This window comes from Dendrobium catenatum, unplaced genomic scaffold (assembly GCF_001605985.2).
Source record: "Dendrobium catenatum unplaced genomic scaffold, ASM160598v2 fragScaff_scaffold_629, whole genome shotgun sequence".
Taxonomy (NCBI): domain Eukaryota; kingdom Viridiplantae; phylum Streptophyta; class Magnoliopsida; order Asparagales; family Orchidaceae; genus Dendrobium; species Dendrobium catenatum.
In genome coordinates this window covers 594,494-614,642 of record NW_021319091.1, presented here as the reverse complement: position 1 = coordinate 614,642, position 20,149 = coordinate 594,494, and the positions used below count along the sequence as shown (strand labels likewise).

Below are 20,149 nucleotides of genomic sequence, written 5' to 3'. Positions count from 1 at the left end.
ATAAGATGGCTTAAATGAGCCTTAGGCCTCGTTTGGTGCGGCTTAAAATTAGAGCATTTTTCTGTTGGAAAGGAAAAAACCAGTTGATGGGATATGTTTCGAATTGCAGTTTTTCTAAAATTCTTTTTTCCTAATTTGAGTTTGTTTGGTGGTTAAGAAAGATTTTTTATTACTATTTATTTGTTCAAAACCTCTGTTTGAGAACAAAACAGTTGAAAATATCCCAACACGCTCGTACGTTGAACAGCACGCTATGACCTTCGTATTCCCCAGCGCCTCCTGAGAAATTTACTTCGACGTCTTTAATTTTGTTTTTTAGTCTGAATTTATTTTATTATACATTGAAATATCATAAGAAGATTTGATATGTAAATTTTTATTATTTATTATTATTATTGTAATTTATTCAAACTACGAAAATAAAAATTAATAAATTTAATTTTTTTATTAATAAGACTAGAAATAAATAGTAAGTAACAAATATATAATTAATGAACATAGATGATATGTTAAATGAAAGAATTTAAAATTTTCAATATTACTTTAAGAAAATAGTAATTAAAAAATAATATATATTTAATTTTAATTTAAAGATAATTTAATCTTTTATGATTAAAATGCTAAAGCTCGTAATACAATCAAACAAATCAAATATATTTTTAGATTTGCATAAGCATTCAAAAAAACTCCATTTTCTCAATAACCAAATTTCACCCAACTTATAAAAAAACAATAGCCAAGTCTTAGGAAGAAATAATAAAGAAGCCTTTCCAAACAAAGCCTTAATTTATTTTACATTAATCCATTTTCAGACTTCCTCAATTGTATATCGTCGAGTTCTTTGCGCATCATTGGAATCATTAATTCTGTGATTTTCTCGTCTCTATTTCATTATCGAAGATTTTGAGGTTTTGAGCAGGAGCACCTAATAGAAATTAATCAAGTGATAATTTAATAAATAAAAAGTTTTAAGCATTTAAGTGGCATGCATATAAATTTCAAATAAAAAATAATGTTTTCTTCTTATCTTAGGATTTATCTAGTTCATTTTGTTTTGAAAAGTTAATTTCCATTCAAATTCATTCTATTTGGAAGTTAATTTGGATTTTAAAGTCTATTAATAAAATATATGTAAAATATTTTTAATTATTTCATGAGCCAAATTTAAACTTTCTTAACAAGATCGAGCCGAGCTTGAGCCTGAGATTCTTGAGTCGACTCATTTATATCTAAGCTTTAGGCTTGGTCTCTCTTATCTCTTCGTGCGACCATTACAAATATTCTCAATTTCTGATGGATTGTTGAACAATTGAAGCGCCATGATCGTCAGCATTGCGCTTAGAAAGAATACATAGGCTCCTCGACAACGACGAATCCCGCAGAGGTCCCATTTAGCTTCCGCAGCAGTACACCTTCAAGCCCTAGCTACGGTACGCCCTTGTACCACCCCTTATCCTAATCTCTTCTTCTCCTTCACATGCTTATGCTTCTAGGGTTCTTGCTTCTGGTCGGCCAAAAAGCTGAATCTCGGCAACTCCTTTGAACTAGTTAATTTCCTTTTAGATATCATGTTTAGTTATTATAAACGGATTCAGAATTTCAACGAGTGTTGGCAAACATAAGCTGGCTTTCGAATGGGACCATGAGTTAATTAAATTTTTTTTTTAACCTCCATAGTTTGGCTATGCCCATAAGAGATCAGCTCAAAAGCATCAACGTTCTTGAAAAAATAAAAGCGATTGCACAAAAAAAAAAACTGGATTTCTTGAAGAAATTGGCTTAAAAATTGTGTGCTATTGATGTGTTGCTCCATCAAATTTTGAGAATTTTTTGGACGACACTTGCCTTGCTTGAAGCATTCCCATTGCAATAGTCTTAAGAGGTTTCCATTTTTCGTAGATCAGAAGTATCGGAGCATAAACTCCCATACAGAACCATAACTAACAATCGAAGATAATATATCACTTTTGGTATGAGCAACCTTATCTTGGACATCAGATAAGTTAGTTTCAGGGTACTAGGAAACTTTTATGATTCTAAGGCTTCGTTTGGGATGACTTTTTTGATGTTTTTAAAGTAGCTTTCTAATATAAAAATTTATTGAACTAAAATTTTTTGTACTAGAAATCTGCTTTGAAAAACATTAAAAAAGCCCCCCAAATAAAGCCGAAGATGCTAAGCAATCAGCATATATTATTAAAGGCCAAAAGTCTTGTTTTGGAGCAACATTTGTCGAATAAGAATGCAGTTTTACTCACTAATTCTATATAACTCAACAACAACAACAACAACATCAAGCCTTTATCCCACTACGTGGGGTCGGCTACATGAATCCTTTTTCTCCATTGTGTCCTATTAAAAGTCAAATTCTCGTTTAAATCTAATAAAGAAAGGTCATTCCTAATATTTTCTAACCAAGTCTTTTTAGGTCTACCCCTACCTTTCTTAACATAAGTCAAATCTAATACCTCTATTCTCCTAACCGGGTCATCGCAAGGCCGCCGTTTTATGGGACTAATTCTATATAACTCATGGAGGAAAAATAATTTTTGGCGTTAAATTTTCATGCATGTCAATATTGAAATAAAAATAATTATGTCTATGATGTAGAACTACGTAAGAATGCAATGATTTTTGTTTAGAATTTGCATAACTTAAAACAATAGTGAAGAAAACTATTAGCAGTTAAAACAATGAGTTAAAATGAAAAAGGGGTCACTCCCGCTTAGGCTAAATCACATAATCAGATATTTGAAACTTTTAAAATAAATTAGAAAACAACGTTATGCCAAAATAGTAGTTTCAATAAAAATCCCTAATCTAACAGTGAGAATTAGTAAGCAAAGAAGTACACTCAAAACTCTACGTTTACTAAGCTTAGCATGCAGAAGCAGGAGGAGACGTCCTTTGTAACTACAATCAAACCACGAGAAAAGTTAGATTCAAGAAATAAAAAAAGGGGGCGTAGGAAACCTTCGTCAATGATCGGCGACGATCCTCCACTCGACGATCTCCAATTTCTCTTCGATGGATTCCACCAAGGTATCTAGGATTCGCTCGATGTAATCTTCTACCGTGTGGTCGATCCTCGGGTTGACGTCGAAGAAAGTTGAAAGTAAGATGCACACAAATCCGTGCTCGTCGTAGGAGAGACCGTATTCAATTTCTGGATCCGCCATTCATAGATGCTAGATGACAAAGTCTTCTAAGGATTGCTAGCGCTCTCGACTATTGTGAAGAGAAAGAAGTTTCTCGTCCACATGAAATAGAGAAGAGGGAAAGAACAAGCTTCCTTTCAAAATCTGAAATTTAATTTCAAATTTTAGAAAATCAAAGGAAGAAACTTCAAGAGGGAAAATCCAATCCCTAAATTACAGTGGGGAATTAAGTGGAGAAAGGGAGAATTGATGGAGAGAGAGGCGACGGGTAGAGAGAGGGGGCTGGCAGCATTAAGGGGATGAGGAGGGATCTATTTCCAAATTCTAGATTTAGGATTTGGAAAGTAATTAAGGGTTGGGGGTTTTGAATTTTCGGCCAAGGAGGGAATTGGGGTTTTGAAATTATTTCCTAAGTGGGGAGCTGTGTTTAGGAAATAATTTAAAGGGATTTAATGAGAAAAGAGCAAGGGGGGCCGGCGGCATGCATGAGCAGGGGGGGGGGGAATTAATGGGGGAGAGTTAAAGCTTCCTAATTTTAAATTAAGAATTAGGAAAGTAAAAAAACAAATCCAATTTGAATTTAAATTCAAATTGATTTTAAATTAGATACTTTCCTAAAATAGATGGATTAAATTAGGAAAGAATTTTGGATTTCAAATTGTTTCCAAATCGCCTTCACCCAAATTAGGAAACCTAAGGATGACGTGGGTGGTGGTGGGGCCGGCGGTTATGTGTTAGGGCCGACGGGTGAGGGGAAGTTTGGATGTGGGAAATTGAATGTTGGGGGTAGGGGTCGAGAGGAGAGGTTAGGTGGCCGGCGGCAATGGGTGGGGGTCCTTGGTCAATGGCTAGGTGGGGAAGGGGAATATGGGGTTTGGAGAAGATGAGGATAGGAAAACCACGAACCCGGCCGTCTCCAAGGTTAGTGGATGACGCGCCAATCTCCCTCTCGAAGGGGTTTCTCTCCGATCTCTCAAGCTCTCTCAAGAACTCCAACAAGAAAATATAATTCTCGAAATATCATTCATTACTTGAAAAATAAAACAATGGGCTATAAATAGCCCAGTACATGAGAGTCAAGAAATAAAGACGAAAATGCCCCCAGGGCTTACATATGACATCCATTTACTAGAAGGGTACAACGGGAAATAAAACAACATAAAAATTAAAACAAATACAATGACACATAAATAAAACAATACATAACATAAATCAAAAGTACAATGACTCAATTGTGACCATAGATCGGCAGTCATGCCTCTGATAAACCTTCCACGATCTAATGTCCCCATCAGTTTATTTGTAATCATAATGTTATTTTTGATATGTTGCTCTTCTGTTCATTTGTAATGATGATTTCCTATTATAATAGAAATATAATTCTTTTGTTATATTGGTCATTTGGTGTATGTACTTACATACCAGAAATACTAGTTGATTTAATCATTTTTATTAAACTTCTCTTAGTTAATTTTAAGACATGAATTGAGTCGGCAGTAACATTTTTTTTTTCATCAAACAATGAGTATTATTGCCCTTTAGACAAGATAGTGAAGGTTTCTATTTCTTCTCAAGCGGTAAGGAGTTGAGCTTGTGGTTGCTAGTATGGATAGTAAAGCCTAGTCTATGTGTGCATTTGATGTGGATGTAGGTCAGTTGAGTGTTGAACAACGTTAAAATAGTTATTTTTAACTTGATTATTGTTTGGTCTATTCTTACATATTTATTTAGTTGAATGCCAAGATAATATTTTAATAAATGTTAACATATAGAAGAAATAGAAAATCTAAAATGTAAAAAAGAAATTTGATATAAGTCCAAATAAAATCCTAGAGATCAAAGTCAACATGTTTGACCTCCAAATGACAATTTTATCCAATGGTTAGCAATATTCGATTCTTTTATTTTTTGACTTAAAAGGAATTGTCAATACTCTACTGCACAAACTTTCTTTGTGGGGGTGTTAATTATTAGTTATTGACCCTACCTTAACCTGATCCAGAGAATCTTGAGCCCAATAAGGAAAAATTTTTATTTGCTTGAAAAATCGGGTCAGGTCCAAGTTTAAGCCGAATTTGACCTGCATTTGAACTCTCCAGACTCCTTGCACTCGCTCACAACTCACACGAGCAGTCGCATTCTGCATTATATGTGGTCCTGCCAGTTTACCCTCGCCACAGCAAACCCGCACTCGTGTGGCTTCGCCAGATCGCCCTCACTCGCTAATGTATTCCCACACCCGCGCGCTTGCTTACTCACGCCTGCGCACCGCATGGTCCTGCCAGGCTGCTTTCACCTGCAATCCCGTAGTTCGTGCTTGACGCTCGCAGCACGCTAGTTAGTCATTGCGGGTCAGGTCGGGTTAACCCAGTAACACTACGAGTCGGATCCAGCTCTCAATTTCTGACATGTTTGTCCAATCTGGTCGGGTTCGTGTCAGATCAGTCAAAGGTGGGTTAGTTTTGAGTTTGACCCGACCCAAAAACTCATTTTGACAACCCTATTTCTTTGTAAAGCCTACCTAAGCTCTACATCATCTTCAAAGATATATAGATTTATTAACAGCCATCCAACATGTGCATTCATGCTACTGCCTTGATATTTATGCTAATACATCAAAAAGCATGCTATTGCATACCAAGCATGGTTATGTTCTATGGTTCCCAATAAAGATTTTATTGATCAAAATTACACAATATCAAACAAATTTACTAAGGAAAACCGCTATAAACTTATTTTTATTTAAAAAGCTTGCAAATGTATATCTAATAATTAATCTAAACTAATAATTAATCTAAAGATCTCAGTGAAACTATCATCTTGATCTTGACATATGCTAAAATGTGTACCTCTGGGAAATGTGTTAAGGCATTTAATAATCTAAATCTCCTCGATATATGCATCAAGCATAGAAGGATCCATTAACTCAAATAAATGCTAGGCATCAAAACATCCTAGGAAGACTATAATCATCGCTCCAAGGAGTGACTGTACAAACATCATCAGCTTCTTAAATCTAAGTTTTGTTTCCCCAATTTTAGTAAACCTAAATCTTCAATTGCCTTAGCATGCTAAACCTATGAACCATTTAGCTGGAGAGGTACAATATGCATTTTACTAATAAATGAGCTAAAAGTTGACATTGAGAATTGCATATTCAACAAACTTCCACCCATGATCCTTCGTACCAAATTTGGATGGGATAAATCATAGTTGATATCTATGATGCATAGACACGGACATTACGACACAGATATGACAAGACACTGATACAGAACAAGTCAATTATTGAAAATATAGGACATGGACATGGGTTGGACACGGTATTATAGTTTTTATAATTTAAAAATAATGAATAAAATTAAATAATTATAATTTTAAAAATAATTTAGAAATAATAAGTCATTTAACTAGAATTTTTATTTAAAATAATTTATATTAAGATATCGAGTCGGGCGTCGATGTCGTTTATCAGTCATCAAGAGAGGAGATGACAATGTTGTCGAGAGTCGGGAATTGATGTTATGCAATAAATATTGTCCATCAATATTAAGAGGGTGTTTATCGTCGATGTTGAGAGGGCTATTGATTTGGTGTTGTGGATAAGAAATAAGAAATTTAATTTTTATATTATAAATAAGTAAAAAAATTAAATATAAGAAATTATATTTTTAAAAAAGTCATAAAATATTTAAGATACGAGTGTTGGACACGCGTGTCCAATTTGTTTTTAATATTTTTTTAATTGGACACGTTTTCGATGTGTCTGACACGTGTTGGGAGAGTGTCGGGTGCATGTCGTATCGGATACATGACGGACACTGCACGCCTCTTTGAGGAGAAGTGTCAGTGTATCATAAGTTGCTACTTATTTGATCAAAATATATACTTAAGACTCTTGACTCTTTGAACTAGGGCCAACTAGTAAACTCAAGATGATGGAATCGTAGAATCTTTATCATATTTATTTTCATTCGCATAACTATATCATTCATGAACTAAATTTAAGTCTAAATTTAAGCTCATGCATCCTCCCTAATTAGAGGGGTGATTAATTATGGGTAGTGGCACCAATAAAGAGCCTTGAGCTAAAATCTTGATAAATCTTAATTCTCTGGAAAAAAAATTGTAAATCAAGCACTAAAATTTTTAAGCTCGATCACCTTTCATATGCTCACAATATTGTATCATGGTTGAGCAAGATTTGAGAGTGAGGAACTCCCACAATCTTTACCTGGTTAAGTTGTTACTTGGTACATGACACTAGCTGATATTCAGTAAAGTTTTTATTTGAGTATGGGTGATGATTGATATGAATTCACATTGAAGTAGCTTTTTATTGAAAGTGAAAAATGAGTTAAATTTCTTATGTAGCATTGGTGATCCTCGCTAATTAGCTTATGCTTTTAGATCGATGTGTTCATCTACTAGTATATTTATTTTGTAATGTGGTGGCTCTCTACTTTCCAAGTACTCTCGCCAATTTTTTCCATCCTTAAAAATCCTTCTTATTTGAATAGTTCATTCTTATGATTGGAAGAATCTGAAAACATTTAGCACTCTTCATTTTTGGTTTTGGTTTATATGATCTTTTCTTTCAGCTAATAAGATTGTTGTCAAAAATATCCCCAAAGCTTTAGATGTTTGCATCATTTGGTTATAAACATTATAAATATGATCGAAATATATGATAGTATAAAACTCACAAAGGTTTTACACGTTGAATAAGTAAATAGATTACAAGTTCAAAAAGGATAAAATACTCGCTAAAGTTTAAAAAGTACAACAAAATTCAAAATAAAACCTAATGTATATATATGTATATGTATGTGTGTGTGTGGATGATTAATGTTTGGAAACTGGCATAAGACTGATTGGTAAGAACTGTAGAATGACAACTTATAAAACTGATGATTGATGATATATATGATAGATGTGATAGACTGATGATAAATATGATGGATAGGCTGATCACATATGTGACCGATGATTGATGATTGATAAGACTGATGATACATGAGATATGATATACAATGATTGATTAACTGATGATATGATTGGATGATTAACCTAACTAATATGCAGCGGACTGATAGAATACTAACATGATCATATGATATATGACAAGAATATAACTAATAGGTATATGTATGTGTGTGTGTGTTTGTGTATAATAGAATGTATTTGAATTACATGATATTTTTCATATTGATTGTTACACTGTAGTTATATCATTACTGTTTCTATTGATGCGTTGATTTCAATTGTAGATATTGATGACTTGCTGGACCTTTATACTCATTATGTAATGTTTACATGTTTTCGGGTAAAGGTGAGGATCATGTGAAGTGAGCTTTTGGACAACATGCTTTATTTTTTATTCTACACTTATTAATTATTCTTTTGTAGTCATGATATGTAGTAGTGATGGACCAGCTTATTTTGTATCATGACTGTTATATAAAAGTTATTTTGGGGTTGTATCAAGTCGTAAATATCAAATTAATGAATTTATGTTTTTTGCCCTTTATATTCGATCTACTATTTATGTGAAATTAGACAACTCTAGTTGATATTTAAATTAAATGATAAAGAAATTCAATTCTTTCAAATTAGATTTTGGGGCTTGACAACATGGTCCGACAACAGTGGTTTAATGATGGCGATGGTTGGATGACAACGATCGAGTGGTGGTAGTTGGATGGTTGTCCAAAACAGTAATGAGTGGTGCTTTGATGATATTAGCCGGGCAGTGATCTGGCGGTGGAGCTCTGAGATTTTTCAAGCATCCAAGCTCTTATAACTGGCAAGCTAAAGCCCCCTTTATGTAGAAAGCAGGTCTATTTGTAGATTTTGAGAGTGGCAATCCATTTAAAATCATGAATACTCTACCAAACGTCCCTTAGTAACGCCATTAATAATAGACCATTATTTCAATATTTAAGTGCATGATAGGTCGGTTCGTGCCAAACTAACTTGGGAGAGGTCGGTTCTTCCCGAATCGACCCAGCCGACCCCACATGGACCGACTAGGGAATTTAAATTAGGCGGTGTAAACCGCCTCTCCTTGGTCTGTCGCCTAGGCTGGTAGGGCCCACAGCCTATTTTAGGCCTGCCGCCCAAGGTGGGGGTCCAGTAGAGGCAATTTAAATTCTAAATTAAATTCATATATGAGAGGTGGGAAATTTAAATTCTAAATTAAATATACGTATGGAAGGTGAGAGGGGCGGTTATGGGGATAGGAAGGCTTATAAATAGAGATGAAGGTGGAAGGGTGAACGTATACTTGGATTGGTGTTCTCTTGGAGTCTCTTGGAGTTTTGGGTTCTAAACTTAGTGTCTAGAGATTGGGAGAGAACGATCCTCCTCTCGAATAGAGGATCAATTGTATCTTTTCTTCTAGCTTATTTTTGCTTGAGTATTCAATAAAGTTCTATTGTTTTCTTGGTCGTTAATTTCATCTCCGATCTTAGATATTTTCGCTATTTATTACCAATTTCGTATTAGGGTTGCTTGTGAACTCAAGTAGATCAGATAGGATTACTTGCGAACTCAAGTAGATTCGATAGTATTACTTGCAAGTATTTCCTATCACATTGATATCAGAGCATCGTCTTGGGACCAACGATGGCTGAAATTTTAAAATTTCAGCAGTGATTTCACATCCGGAAGGCAAACTTCTTGCGATTCATAGGAAGGAAGATGGCCAGAAAGAAGGTAGAAGTGTTTGAAGGAAAAATTGGACAACTCAAAAATGATTTGGAGGGAAGATTTTTTCTGATTTTCAAAATCAGATTTTTACCAACAACGAAAGGATGGAAGGTAAGTTTTCCATCATGGAGGAGATGTTAAAGAAATTACTTGAGGTGAAGACCACTCCGGCAACATCGGAAGCAAGGGAGACTAATGTCGACCATGGAAGAAGAGGAAACCCTAACAAGTTTAGGGGAAGGGAAAATCCATATGTAGATATCTTGGAGGGAGAAGAGGCATGCCTCCTCTAGAACCACTTTCTAGGGAGAAGATAAGCACCCGACTCAACAGAAGGGCTGTTGAATTTCCAGGAAGGAGAGAGGAGTTCTACTACCAAAATGCTAAATTTGAAAGAGGAAGAATGGAATCTGATGCGGAATGTAGGTATGATTGTCGGAGGGAAGATCGGGACAACTGATTTCGAGGTTATGGTGGATTTCGAGGGAACGGAGGCGATCCAAAGGTAAGGAAACTAAAGATGCCCGTCTTTGAGGGAGAGGATGGTCATGGCTGGATCTACAAGGTCGAATGATTGATACTTCACCGTCAATGGACTAACAGAAGAAGAGAAGCTAACGACAGTTGGATTATGTTTGAAAGGAAAGGCGTTGGCATGGTACCAATGGAGGGACAGGAGGGAGCCTATCTGGACTTAGAGGGAATTTAAAGAATGCTTTATCGAATGTTTCCAGATAGATAGGGAAGGAAACTTCTATAAGCAATTCTTTTCCTTAACATAGGAGGAAATTGTGGCAGACTACCGAGATAGATTCGAGTACCTAGCCAACAGATTAGACCAGCTCTCAGAGACAGTACTAGAAGGAAACTAGATGAAAGGACTTAAATTAAAAATTTGGGCAACAGTAAGAGTATTGGAGCCAAGAAACTTGGGAAAAGCCATGGATTTAGCATAGCGGATAGAATATCAAAAGAAGATGGAGAGAGTGGCTAAGGGGAACAACTCAGGGGGGGGGGGTCTTATAGGATGACAACCACATTCTTACCATCTAAAGGACTAGCACCAGTGAGTCTGAAGGAAGCATCCAAGGAAAAAAGCCGGGGGAGGAGGAAGTGGGGGAAATTTCAAAAAGTTAACCAAAAAAGTGATACAAGAGAAAAGAGTCAAGGGATTGTGTTTTAGGTGTGACGAGAAGTACATGCCAGGACATAGGTGCAAGGATCAAACTCTTCAAGTTCTCACCGTATGTGATGACGAGGAAGCTGAAGGGGGAGGTGGAAGTGGGTTAGAAACGGAGGAAGAAGAGAGGATTCATTTAGATGTAGCAAAAGTCTCCCTAACTCAGTAGTGGGATTCACTCTGAATCACACTATGAAGGTCAAAGGAGAAATAGCTATTAAGAAGGTGGTAGTGTTGATCATAGATAGCGGGGCAACCCACAATTTCATCTCCCCCTAGATTCTAGACCTATTGGGGATGAGGTTAGTGGACATTGGTGGCTATGGGGTAATGATGGGCATGGAAAAGGTGGAGATGGTTAGAAGAGTTTATAGGGGAGTAGTGCTAACTATACAAGGGCTGCATGTAAGGGAGGATTTCCTTCCCTTAGAATTGGGAAGCACCGACGTCATATTGGGGATGAAGTTGCTACAAACTTTGGGGTAAATTAAGGTCAATTGGGGAGCTTTAAGAATAGAATTAGTGGGGGAAGGATGAAGGATGATGATCCAGGGCGATACAGGGCTGTCACGATATAGAGAATCTCTCAAATTCATGATAAGGAGCATACAAGTGGCAGGAGGAGGATATTGGGTGGAACTGCAAAGCTTGGAGGGGATCATTGTGGGGAACAAAGGAGAAATCCCTCTTGTAATACAACCAATCTTACAACAGTTCAAGGAAATCTTCCATCCACCTCAAGGCTTACCACCCACCAGAGATCAGGAGCATGCAATTATTCTGAAGAAAGGGGTATCACCAATCAGCGTATGACTCTTCCGCTAGCCCCACATTGAGAAGGATGAGATCGAGAAGCTTATCAGGGAAATGTTTGAGGCAGACATCATAAGGCCGAGTGTAAGTCCTTTCTCTAATCTCGTCTTGCTAGTCAAGAAAAAAGATAGGAGCTGGAGGTTCTGTGTGGATTATAAGACATTAAATAAGGAGACTGTGCCAAATAAGTTTTCCATTCCGATGAACGGTGAATTATTGGATGAGCTGCATGAAGCAAAGGTGTTTTCCAAAATGGACTTGAAATCAAGCTACCATCAAATTCGAATGAAGGACAAGGATATTAAGAACATGGCCTTTCGAACACACAAAGGGCGCTACGAATTCTTGGTAATGCCATTTGGACTTACAAATGCTCCTGCTACCTTCCTATCTCTCATGAATCGGGTATTCAGGCCATACCTTCAGAGATTTGTCTTAGTTTTCTTTGATTACATACTTGTATATAGCCAAACCACGAAGGAGCATTCGGAGCACTTAAAGGTGGTATTTGGAGTCCTACAGGAGCATCATCTCAGGGCAAACCTAAAGAAATTCAGCTTCGCACAACCTAGGATGGAGTACCTGGGGCACGTGGTCTCCCAAGAAGGGGTGGAAGCTAAGCAAACCAAAATTGAGGCTATGCAGAAGTGGCCCATACCAAAGAACCTATGAGAGTTGAGGGTGTTCCTAGGACTCACATGCTACTACCGGAGGTTCGTAAAGGGATACAATACCATGGCAAGACCTCTAACCGAGTAACTAAAGAAGGACAACTTCTTGCGGGGAAACGAAGTTGAGAAATTAAAAGAAGTCATGGCGACAGTCCCAGTTTTAGCTCTTCCAGATTTCAGTCAGATTTTTTGTAATAGAGACCGATGCATCCGGATATGGGTTGGAGGCGGTACTCATACAGAACCACAGGCCTATAGCATATTTCAGCCAGACCCTCTCAACCAGATCTCGGCTAAAATCAATATATGAGAGAGAGCTAATAGTGATTGTGCTGGCAATCCAAAAATGGCATCCCTATCTATTAATTAGGTAGCACTTCATCGTTAGAACAGATCACCAAAGTTTAAAATACTTACTCGAGCAAAAAATGGTGACTGAGAAATATCAGAAGTGGTTATCCAAACTCCTTGGCTATGATTTGAGATCCAATATAGGCTTGAATTGGAAAATAAAGCCGCCGACACTCTATCAAGGTGTGTAGGGGAATTGCAAGGGATATCAATCTCGATACCATTGATATTAGTCTGTGAGGCAATCAAGGAAGAAAGTATGCAGGATGAAGGATTAAGAAGGATCAGGGAGGATTTGGTAAAAGATACAGGCAGCCATCCCGGATACTCACTCGATGGAGGAAGACTCTTACATCAAGGAAGGTTTGTGATGCCAAGGACTTCCATCCAAATTCCAAATCTGCTACAAGAATTTCATGGAAGTGCAGTTGGAGGCCATTCAGTGGTACATAAGACATACCAAAGATTAGCAGCTGAATTATATTGGAAGGGGATACATAAAGATGTGGAAGACATGGTAGCTAGATGTGAGGTATGCCAGAGAAACAAGTATCTGGCAATGGCTCCAGGAGGATTGCTACAACCTTTGGCACTTCCAAACAGGGTATGGGACGAAGTGTTCATGATTTTTATAGATGGTCTACCCCGATCCGAAGGATTCACAGTCATCATGGTGGTGGTGGATAGACTCAGCAAGTACGCACACTTCATTCCTCTTCGGCACCCCTACACCGCAACAACAATGGTAGCCACTTTCATCAGGGAGATAGTCAGATTATATGGAGTACTATAGGCAATAATATCATATAGAGGCAAAGTATTCCTCAGCCATTTCTCGAGGGAGTTGTTCATATTACAAGAAATAGTTCTAAAAGTAGTGCCTACCACCCACAGATAGATAGTCATACATAAGTGGTTAACATAAGCTTGGAGACCTATCTGAGGTACTTCGTATCAGAGAAACCTAAGCTCTGGGCCAAATGGCTGTCATGGGCAGAATATTGGTACAACACCTCTTATCATTCTTCTTCTCAGATGACCCCTTTCAAGGTGTTGTACAGAAGGGATCCTCCTCTCTTGGTGCCCTGTGGTAGTAGCAGCACTCTCGTTTCTTGAGTAGAAGAATACTTGGAGGAAAGAGACAAAGTGTTAAAAAAGTAAAGAAACACCTTCAGAGAGCCCAACAGATTATGAAACAACAAGCTGATGGGCATATGAAGGATGTCCAGTTCGAAGTTGGGGAGGTCTTCCTAAAGCTTCGACCTTACCGATAGAAAACAATGGCCAACAGAAGGAATGAGAAGCTCGCTCCAAGATACTTTGGGCCTTATGAAGTCTTAGAGAAAATTGGGGCAGTGGCATATCGGCTGAATCTACCACCAACGGCTACTATACACCCAGTTTTTCATGTATCTCAGTTAAAAAGAGCTATTGGAGACTATCCAATCAAATCTGAATTACCCGTCACTTTAATAGAAGATCTAGAAGTAAGTTTGGAACCTTGTGAGTTACAAGGGGTGCGCCAAGGAGAGGGAGGATTAAAGGAGGTGTTAATCAAGTGGAAAGAGCTTTCAATTTATGAAGCAACCTGGGAACCTTATGAGCATGTGAAGCAATAGTTTCCTTCCTTCCACCTTGAGGACAAGGTAGCTCTTTGGGAGGGCAGTATTGATAGGTCGTTTCATACCAACCCAACTTGGGAGAGGTCGGATCCTCCCGAACCGACCCAGCCGTACCCACATGGACTGACCCGGGTATACCAATGGCAGTGCAAACCGCCTCTCCCTAATCTTACCGCCTAGGCTGGTAGGGCCCATAGCCTATTTTAGGCTTTCCTCCTAAAGTGGGGTCCACTATGGAATTTAAATTCTAAATTAAATACATATATGAAAGTTGGGGAATTTAAATTCTAAATTAAATATATGTATGGAAGGTGAGATGGGCAGTTATGGTGCCAGAAAGGCTTATAAATAGAGATGAAGGGGGAAGGGTGAAGTTATGCTTAGATTGGTGTTCTCTTGGAGTCTCTTGGAGTTTTGGGCCCTAGACTTAGTGTTTAGAGATTAGGAGAGAATGATCTTCCTCTCGAATAAAGGATCAATTGTATATTTTCTTATAGCTTATGTTTGCTTTAGTATTCAATAAAGTTCTATTATTTTCTTGGCCATTTTATCTCCAATCTTAGATATTCTCGAAGTTTTTTACCAATTTCGTATTAGGGTTGCTTGTGAACTCAAGTAGATCCGATAGGATTGCTTGCTAACTCAAGTATTTCCTATCAGTGTCTTAATGAGGATGGAATTAAGCGATCTTTTGCTCATTGTATTCGTCTTATGGAGACGCTCAATTTAATTATAAGCTTACGGAATTTGAAGATCATTTGCATTGATATTCATCCTCGACCATAGTAATTTTGTTCTGACGTATTGATGGGGACATCAGATCTTGGAAAGCCTATCAGAGACGTGGCCGTCGATCGACGACCACGATCGAGTCGATGTAGTTTTGAGTCATTTCATGTATTTGTCTTTTATTATGTTATTTATCTTTTATTATTTATGTTGTAGTTATTTTTCCATTTTTACCCCTTACTTAAGGGAGGTTGTATGTAAGCCCTGAGGGCATTGTCGTCTTTCTTATTTTGAGTCTTATGTATAATGCTATTTATAGCCCCTATGTTTCTCTTTGAAAGTTTAATGAATGAATGATTGAATGATAAAAATTTTTCTTTTTGTTTGAGTTCTTATGAGAGCTTGAGAGATTGGAGCGAGGTCCCTTGGAGAGGGAATTTGGAACACCCACCAACCTTGGAGACGACCGGGTTTGTGGTTCTACTTGTTTACCTAGCTATTTTCTCTTTTGTTCTTCATTCCCTAGCTGCCGGCCAAGAGCTTCCCTGTACCTCCTAAACCGTCGGCCATTGAGACCTCCATCACCACCCGCTGCCAAAGCCCCCACCCCACCCCCCCTCCACGGCCGTAAACCCCTCCCACCGCCGGCCATCTTTGGCTTTTTCCCCATCCCCACGTGCCACCCATCTTTCCTATATTAGGTCTCATAATTTTGGTAATTTTACTTATGATTAAATTCAAATCAATTTGAATTTGAAATAGTTACCTAATTTATGAAATCCTATTTTAGGAAAGTTATTAAATCCAACCTTATTTAAATTTTAAATTAAGATGGGATGAAATATTTCTTTCCAAACTTAATTTAATAATTTAAGAATGCATTAAAGGCCTCTTTAAACCCCCTCCCTCCCACTATAGCCCACCCCCTCCCTCCCATTAAAGGATTCAACACTTCAACGCTTGGGAGAAACTTCTTTCTCTCCCGTTGAACCTTCAAAGGAAGCTACGACGAACTTCGTCAACATCTCAACTACTTACATCCGAGCTTGACAAAGGTGAACTTCTTCCCCTTTTCAAATACTTTCCTAATACCTTAATCTTGTAGGTGGTGACGATTCACAAGGAGCCATGCTTCGTCTTATGCCTAAGCTTAGTAAACGTAGGATTGAGCGTGTTTTCTATGCTTCTAATCTTGTTGTTAGATTAGAGATTTTGTTGAAAGCTACTTAATTCGCATGATTGTTGAATTTATAACTTGTTTTGATTTTCCAAGTGTTTGGCAAGTGGCTTAGCCTAAACGTAGGCACCCCTCTCTTGTTTTACTTTGTCGTTTTGATTGCTAAAAGTTTTAATCTTAATTGTTTTATTCAAAAGATCGTGTAAATTCTTATCGCATTCAATTAAAACATTTTAGTCATGCATCACGTATCACTCACTATGCTGCAGTGTTTCAATTTTGGAGCTAGTTAGCTAGCTGGTACCAAGTTTTTTTTTTTTAATCTGCATACTCTTCTTTGGTTTTATTTGTTTTTTCGTCATTATTGTTAGCTAGAAATGCCCTTTAGCAGCATGCTTACATATTTATCATAAGTTCTCCTCGCAATTGTTCTATTTATAATTAATTCTGCAGCAGCAGCACTATCAATCAGGTATTTATGCTTTAAAGTCATTCAAATGCATTTTAAGGTTCTTTAAATTGTTTGTTTGTTACTTTATATGCCACGATTAATCCATGGAATTATGGAAATTTTATGTAAGAATTCTTTTTTTTATTTAGTTTGGAGTACGAGACAATGATACGTATTTGTAAGTATTTTTTACTTAGTTTTGCAACGCAACAGCTAAGAGAGCTATAATTTTTTTTTTAAGCCAAATATTGTCATATAACATATTAAAAAACTGTATTGCAATCCAAGAAAATATGTTGTAATACCTAAAATACATTATAAATCATGTATTTTGTAAGAGAATTTGCACAAAAAATAGTAGAGCACTTAGATTTTACAGAGTGAATCTGATTTCTTTTTTGCTCAATTTGGAGTTTGATTTGGAACTTTGAAATGTCAATGAAATCTATTCTACATACTATTCTAATTAGCAAATAGAGTTTCAGCAGATCAAAGGACCTTTCTTCTTTTATACAAGTTTTACAAATGGTACTGAACGTGGGACGAGCAACCTAAGGCTTCGTTTGGGGCGGCTTTTTTATTGCTTCTCAAAGCAACTTTTTAGTATAAAAATTAAAATTTTTGTACTAAGAAGATGCTTTAAGAAGCAATAAAAAAACCGTCCCAAACAAAGCCTAAATATTTCTCTATAATTCCCTACTCATGTTATGAGTAGAGTAAGCTGCCATAGTTTACTCAAGGACTTGTATGTCTAATCAGTTTTTGCTTTGCTTGAATCTGGAAATCGGCCCTTAGCCAGAAATTAGTTATCGAGCACTATCGATCAAACAAATATAAAAGCTAATGCGTTTGATAGGGAGCAAATAATGTACAGCTCATTATATCAGTTTTTTTGAATAACCAAATATCAAAGCTGGCATCTTATAGGAAGATGAAGATATGAATATGCATGAGCACTAAGCATGCCCTAAGTAAATCTCTGAGCTTTAACTCATATTGTATGCTTCATGGTTCTTAGGCTAGTGTTTGTAAGTTTCAGTCTTATCTGCGTCATTCTTCTAGCCAAACATTCGTTTGCTCTTGTGTGAAATTTGATTTGTAAGTGATTTTGTGTCATCTTTTTCTGCAAGAAACCTAATGTCTTTCTTTCTCTAACTAATTTGATGGCCTAATGGTACTTATTTAGTTATTTTCAAGTCAAAAGTTTAAGAATATGAATGAGAGCTAATCTTCTAGCTTTTCTACATCAACATTTTTTCAAATACTCTTATAGGACATTAAGCTAGGCTTCATTTGGAACAGCTTTCTTACTACATTCTAAAACAGTTTTTTAGTTCAAAAAATTTTTGTACTAAAAAGCTGTTTTAGAAAGAAATAAAAAAGTTATTCCAAACGAAGCCTAAATCTAATATCTTATGTCTTAATAATTTTTTCTTATGTGAAAGCTGTTCATATTATCTCTCTCTCCCTCAAAGAAACTGTTTAACTTCATAAGTACTAACATAAATTTTTTTGAGTTTTTTATATTAAAAAAGCACTTTTATAATGATTTGGCTCATTCTAATTCTATCTAATTAGCATTTTTATTTATTTTTCTGTTTTGCAGAGAAACAAGTGGTTGTATGGATTAAACCAGTGAAAGTCTTAGTGCACACTGCAACACTCTATGGCGTCATGCAGTAGGACAAAAATTAAAAGCCTTCAGGATCCTCCCAATGAAAGAAGCTGACCTTCAAGTTTTGCCTGCTGGTAATCCTTCTTCTACTGTCAAGGTAATCCTTCTTCCAGAAACTAATTGGATGCGCTTGATAAGATACAAAATACCTGCTTGTCTTTGCGGTGCTACTACTGTTCTGTGTAGCATATTTAGTTTTGTTTCCAATTGTTTTCCCTAGTTATGTCTTGTTCTAATTTTGTGCCATTCTGATAAACGCAGTCGGTAGACTTTTTATGGAGTTTTTTGGTCCAAAAATTTCAGTGCAAAATATTTTAACTGTCAAGATTTTAGAAATAATAGCATTTTATTTGATGAAAAATATATTTAGAATGAAATTCTAAAGAATTTGAAATTAATCTCTTAGTTTATTTTGCTACGATTGCCATCACCTATCACCTATCATCATTACCGTCGATCACGATGTTAGACCGGTCCCCTCCTTGGACCGGTCCAGTCGGCCCAGCCCCCTGGGCCGGTTCGGCTTGTTTACAACAGAAGGGGCCGGCGGCTTCAAAGAGGTGGGAAAGGGTGGGGTCCTCTTGATATTCAAATACAATCGGAGAAGCAAGGGCGATTAGATCCTTTTGTATTAATTTTGAATTGTATGCATTAAGTAGGGAGAAAAGGCTAGGGTTAGGGTTATGTGAGATTTTTCTTAAAGTTCTCTTGGGTTTTTTTGTGGCTAAGGCTCTAGATTGATATCTAGAGATTGGGAGAGTGTGATTCTCCTCTCGAATAGAGGATCTCTTGTATCTTTATTGTTTTTCTTTCATCTGCTAGTAAACTACAAGTTGTTTCTCCACTATTTCTCTCAGATTTGCTGTTTCTTCCACTATTTTGCTGTCATTTTCCGCTGTGGACAGTAGGTTTCATTGATTATTGCTTCCAAAGTGGGTATTTCCTATCACACGACTGCCACCAATTGCTATAGATTACAATCATCATCGGCCGCCATCATTAGCCACCATTGCTACCACCTTTCCCAACCTACCAATTTGAATTGAATTGAATAGAATAGAAGGTTAAGCATTTGATAACTGTTGATGGTAGCACGTAGCTCATCTTGATAGGACATTTAGGCTATTTAACACAAACTCGCATACATGGGTGATGTTTCTCTTATTCTGTCTCATTATTGCCAAATTGATTTTGTGGTTAATGTCTGTTTCTAGCTATCTTTTAAGTTTATCTGCCTCCCTTGTAGTCTCTTTTTTTGCAGCTTCAAGAGTTGGATTGTCACTAGGTTCGTCGTCTCGATTCTGCATCATTTTTTGGGCTCTAGTGGTTTCAACCACAATTTTGCCAGGAAGATCGGGTTCATTCTTTATCCTATCCTCTTCTATTTTTGGGTGCTGTCATCTTGCAGCCCTAGCATGTTATTAGGTTTTTTTGTTACTCTTAGATTTAGGAACCATCAGCTCATAGGTTTTTTTCTTTTTGACTTTGTAGCTCTGACGAGCATTAGAGAGCTGAAGGTTCTTATTAAGGACTTTGTAACCGGTTTTTTATATTAACGCGTAGGCCCCTCTATGGGTTTTAACAAAAAAAAAAAAACACACACACACAAAC

General features: G+C 36.9%; 1 long non-coding RNA gene across 1 annotated transcript; it reads left to right on the top strand.

Moving 5' to 3' along the window:
* Window positions 1-1,239: 1,239 nt before the first annotated feature.
* LOC114579779 lies at window positions 1,240-20,134 on the top strand. Its single transcript, XR_003700958.1, has 2 exons — window positions 1,240-1,430; window positions 18,470-20,134. It is a non-coding gene; the product is annotated as an uncharacterized LOC114579779 (long non-coding RNA).
* Window positions 20,135-20,149: the final 15 nt, after the last annotated feature.